This window comes from Ambystoma mexicanum, chromosome 3p (assembly GCF_040938575.1).
Source record: "Ambystoma mexicanum isolate Mex_15411 chromosome 3p, UKY_AmexF1_1, whole genome shotgun sequence".
Classification (NCBI taxonomy): domain Eukaryota; kingdom Metazoa; phylum Chordata; class Amphibia; order Caudata; family Ambystomatidae; genus Ambystoma; species Ambystoma mexicanum.
In genome coordinates this window covers 802,433,709-802,439,708 of record NC_090925.1, presented here as the reverse complement: position 1 = coordinate 802,439,708, position 6,000 = coordinate 802,433,709, and positions in this window count along the sequence as shown.

The following is a 6,000-nucleotide window of genomic DNA, read 5'->3' as shown; positions in this document are numbered from 1 at the left end:
AATGGATATAGCCAAATCATTTATACCATTCTTGTCCCAAATAGAAAACTCTTACAATATAAGAAAACTGTCTGGAATATTACAAAAAACAATAGATTCCACAACGGATATTTTATTGAATATGACGTTGGAAGAAAAAGGAATAAGACTGATGGCACTTCAAAACAGGATGGCTCTCGATATAATATTAGTTGATCGTGGGGGAGTTTGCAAGCTCGTAAAAACTGCATGCTGTGTGTATATCGATGATTACTCCCCTACGATATTTAAAGCGATCCGGAAATTACATGTCATAAGTTCCACACTCTCTACTGAAGCAGGGGTTTGGGGGATAGAATCCTGGTTATGGGGATTATTGCGGTCTTGGGGATGGAAGTTAATTTCAATACTAATGATGGTGCTTGGGATATTCATAACATGCTGTTGTTGCATACAATGCTTACCAATAATATGCACTGAAATAACTGATGGATGTACTAAGGGATGTAGGCACATGGTGTTAAGAGGAAAACAAACGCATGGCCGGAATAACAGACACTGAGGAAACAAAAATAGTAAAACAATTCATGGCGATAGACATTAATGATGGAGATGATTCAGATGCAGATACCCCAGACTCCTCCTCAGAAGAGGAGGATAAAATGAATAAATAAGACGTTTGGCACATGGCCAAAAGGAGGGTTTGTCAATCTGGAAAAATGAATACCCTTCATTTGAATGATAGACGTAACTTGATGGCCATGGGCCAACCGTCTTATGCACCGACTTATAGAAATATATACTGTTATGCTTGACCAACAAGTGGCCATTTTAAACGTAGCAGAATCGCCATTTTGCTTGTTAACCATTGCTCATTGCTTTCTGTCTAAAAACTGCTTTGCAGCTTGCAATTCTTGCGGATTCTGCTTACTCTGCTCAACTGTTCACATTGTTGTCTGAATATGAAAGGACAAGGTCGGGGGACTGAAGAGTTTGCTGAACTCCTCATGAGTAGCCCAGAAAGGAATGCCCACGCTCCCTCTCTGTAGCCTTGGGAGGAAGCTGGAGGGCATTTAATCACTTCACAGCTGCCAGCCAGTCTCGTATGATGGTAGAATATGTTAGAATAATACAGTTAAAGGCTTGAATTATGCTTCTCTTACGGCCCCCCTTCGCAAAACCCCTTAGAACGTGTCGGCTCCCACGAATAGTACCTCATAGATAGCAAAGCTTGGAATGTGGCTCTTCCCCCGTGTACAGATTGCTTCCAAGAATCGAACCACCGTGTTCTAAAAGATCCCTCCGCACTTTCTAAATTGCACATTGTTACTAGAATAGACATCGAAAGCATTATGATCGTCATACTCGTCGGAGATGTCCCTCGTCATCCCGAGTTCAAAGGAACTTAATACAGAGGGGTGTTGAACATGACTTTGCTGATTGTATGATATGCATTTTGTATATATGTAACTGATGTACGTAATTCACTCTCTTGCGTCCCTCGAGGTCTAGGAAACTCACGTCGCGGGCGTGAGATCAGAATTGGCCAATTGATACTATCTTTTGCTTGCAATAAACCCTAGCATTGGGAATTTGAAACCTCGTGTCTGGCGCATCTTTTTGTGTATGGTCATTGCCTTGTTTCCATAGCACGAGGGACCCCTAGGGACCCCTTTCAACTCGACCCTTTGTAAAAGGAGTGTTTCAAGGCAATTATCTAATTCATCAAATAGGGCTTCGATTGGTTTAGACACAGGATTCCAATACAAGTTTACTATCAAAAATGGCTTTGATTTTATGTTTGTAGAATTGAATATAATGCACAAAAGGTTGCTTGATTCCCAAAGAAGTTGCGTGTGGTATCTCATATTATTGTTAACAGCGATTGCTAATCTGCCAGACGGTCGACCGCCATTGATCCTGGTCGCAGGATACCAAAATGTTCTGTAGTCAGCAATAGTTAATGCCTCCATTTTCATAGTTTCTTGTAATAAGAGAATACAGGGATACTTATCCACCGCCAGTGAACTAAACCAATTCTGAAAATTCCGAAAACCACATGAGTTCCAAAAGATGACGTTACATTTCTCTTCTATAGGTGGCTAGAGTGACTGTGATAGAGTGTTCGAACTTACAATCATTCTTAGCATGGGTTTTAGCCATGACATATCTTTATTATTCCCTGGCAATCCTAAAAGTTGGGTAATTATTTGATTCTGATCTTTGCAATTGTTTTTAGTTTCAGAAGAATTGGTACCATTTTGGCTTGCCGATTGCCTTGAGTATGAGATGCACACTTTGCTCGATACCAAACGTAAATAAGGAAAAACCTTGTTCTTTTAGCTCCGCCCTATGTGCCCAAATATATTTCTAAATTGCTTCCGATGGCACGTAACAAATCATTCTGTGATTGTTGTCTCTTGCCAGTGAAATCCTTATAAGATCTACATCAGTAAGAGACCGCAAATGGGGAATGCGGATAGTATCTCAAGAAAGAAAGCCCGATTGATACATCTCACACCCAGGGAATCCGGATTGCCTTCCAACCAGATTATATTCACTTTGTTTGCCTTCATTTGCAAATTGCCCCCAGTGCTAGCTGGCATAGAATTGAAAGCGCTGGGGTCAATTTGCATATTACCAGAGATTCCATTTTCTCTAATCCCCAATGGCGGATTAAGACACAGAGAAGCAGGCGATGGTAAATGGGTACTTGATTTATCAGTTAAGTCCTTAATTAGACTTTCAGATGTAATCAAGCCCTCCTCCATTGCCTTTCCTAACGTTCGTAAGATTTCAGCCCGGTTGTGGTTTTCCTGAGCAATCCCCGGAACCGTACAGTAATCCTTAGAGACTCCAGACCCGTGTGCAGAGCTTTCATGGCAATCTGCAGTAATTGGTCCAGTCGGTCCAGGTTCAAGGCGACATCCTTTTATATCCACAGGGATTGCCGGTTGAATAACAACAGGCAATTCCCGCACTTTGCTGTCACCATTGACAATGAGGAAATTCCCATTGTGAATGGGTACGTTAGAGTCACTAGACTTTTCAGGGAGACATGCTTCCAGATAAGACTTCCTGTGCTGGAGCATAACGTGCGGTTCCGAATTGATGGGTAAGTCCAATTTGGGGGATGTTACCAAATTAGAAGATTTCACAGGAACAAACGCGCAACTTCTACCACATACTAGGAAATAAGAATTCAGATTTTTTTTAAAGCAAATTCCCTGTGGCGGTAGATAGTGCACAATTTGCTCCATTTGGTACAAGATGTTCATTAACCATCAGAGTATCAGGAGTACTTAATAAAGCATTGCTCTGATTCTTAATAGAAGAAGCATTTTTTTTTCTTTTTTACTTTATCGATATTATTATTATTATTTTTTTAATTGTAACAATTAGTTTACAATTAAACTTCAATTACAATAAACAATAAACAATCTTGCTTTCACATACATAAACATAGATCTGGAGTAGGGCAAGAAAAACAAGAGAACAAAGACAACACAAGGAAATTGCAATCTTTCAGTGATAATCATTCAATGAAGAAAGGAGAGGGAATCTTTCTTTCTGATTAATACTGATCCTCATTCAAAATATGTTCCACTAGATCGCAAACTGCACGTCAGTGGCACATTTGATCCAGATAGTATGTGGTACCACCATTTGTCCATGTCTTCGTCAATTGGAGCAAAAGCACCCAAATAGCGGGTTCGATGTTCTTTAATTTTTCGGCATTCAATAATTAGGTGTTTTACAGATTCGACTGTGGTTTCACAAAACCTACAAAGATTATTCACAATTTTGGATGCTTTTCGTCTCCATAGAATTTCCTTTGTTGTGTGTGCATTCAGCCGTAGTCTCAAAAATTGATTGCAGTGTTTCCTTGAAGGGAATTTTTGTAAGTATCTTGGTAGGTGGTCCAGGCAATTTGTTAGAGAGCCTAGGTCGATCGACGTAGATAGGAGATTTCTTCGTTCTAGGTTCTCGATCCAATTCCATTTGCTTAGTTTTTGTTTCGCAATTTGGGGAGTGTCTATCAAGGTTTCCCACGTTACATCAGCAGTATCTAAAATCCGTTTTAGACCATTAGTCCAATTTTGTGTAATGCTACAGTGTTGTTGATGGATCATATTTACAAAGATTTTTGTAAGCCGGAGCCTGGTCCTTTAGTGACATCTTTCGGAGGATGGCTAGAGATTTCCAGACAACTATGTTATGCATTGATTCAAGTCTGAGTTCATGTCTGATAGAAATCATTGAGACACCTTTTGGTAGTTTGAGAATGCGTCTCCAGAAGAGACCTTCAAGGGTTGGCCATATCTGATAATCTAGGTTCCATCCAGCCTCAGCTCCAAATGTGATTGAGGGAATGACCTTTTGTGTGTAGAAGGTTAGTACAGGTTTGAGGGTAAATTTCCCATATTCAGCATGTAGCTTCGATCCTTGTAATGCAAATGTCAACATACGTTGTTTCAGGTCGCAGATCCACCCATGCTCTCTTATTGAGATGTTATAGACAATGCCTAGATATCTAATAGATGATAAAGGTTGGATCTGAAGTACATCAAGATTCCAACTAAAGTTCTTTGTTAGTCTTTTGGATGTAGTTCCGATCGACATGACCTTTGTTTTTGCTACATTGATTTGCAGCGAATTGTCTGATAGATAGATTTCCAATGCATATAACAGTCTCTGAAGTCCAATTGGTGTTGCATCTAATAGGACAATATCGTCTGCATATATTATCCAGCTAATGCTGTTGTTGTCTATCCTTGGGGGGAAACAGCGTGTCTGTGTAAATGCTTCAGATATATCGGATATGAAGAGTTTGAATAGCAGGGCAGCTAAGGGGCATCCCTGTTTGACTCCTTTATTCGTTCTTATTTTGTCGGTCAGCTCACCTGCTTCGTTGATTCGCACTCTGAGGTATCTTTGTGGAGAGCCATTATTGGCTGCAATAATTCAGATGGACACGACCAGTTTGTCCGTTTTTTCCACAATTTTGTTCGATCTAAGGAGTCAAAAGCCTGTTTCATATCAATAAAGGCAAGAAAGAGATTCTTGCCTTGTTGTAGAGCATTTAATTTCAGCAGGTTTAGTATAGTTAAGTTCACTTCTGTTCCTAAGCCTTTGGTGAAACCTGTCTGACGTAAGTCGAAGTGACCAGAACACATAGCCCACTTTGACAGCTTCTGTTGTAGAAAGGACACAAATATATTCTTCAAGAATATCTAAAAGAGCAATTGGTCGATAGTTGGTCGGATTGTCGTGGCATCCTTTCTTGGAAATGGGAACTATGATGGCTGAGTTCCAAAATTTAGGTATCATTTTTGTTGCTGCAATTGTTAGGAATAAATGAAAAATGAAGGTTGTCCACAGCTTGTTGTTTGCTTTCAGTGTGTCATTGGAAAGGCCATCGGGTCCAGCGGCTCGCGAGTTTTTTAGGTGTCGAATTGCTATTGATATATCTTCTTTTGATTCAATTACATTCCAAGACTGGACTTCATCGAGTCTTTCATCGCTCAGCTGATGTTCATTGCTCCCAAAAACTTTGGCAAAGTGCTGTTCCCAAATGGCCTTGGAGATACCATGATGGGTCTTCGCCTGCTGGAATATTGTTTTATTATTTATGATGTTCCATAAGTCCTTTGTTTGATGGCAAATAATGAGCTTCAGAATTCGTTCACCTCTTTCTTGATCTCTCATCATTTTGAAGCATTTCAAAAAGTTTCGATACTGTGTGTCTTTAGATGTTTCCTTTGCAGCAATTTATTCGGAACTGGCTCTTTATTTAATTTCCTGAGATCACGGTGTAGTTGTTTTTTTTTAAGAGACACCATTGTACTAAATTCATATTTCTTTTGGTAGGAACAGCAATTCGGATGTTTGAACTTGATTTGAAAGTCTACTATCAACGCAGGATAGTTTAGTTTGTCGCATAAAGCAGTCTCCTCTGAGGTTATCATTTCGTTTAATTTCCGCAATTGCTTGCTGTTTATTTTGAGTCTGTTGCCTCTT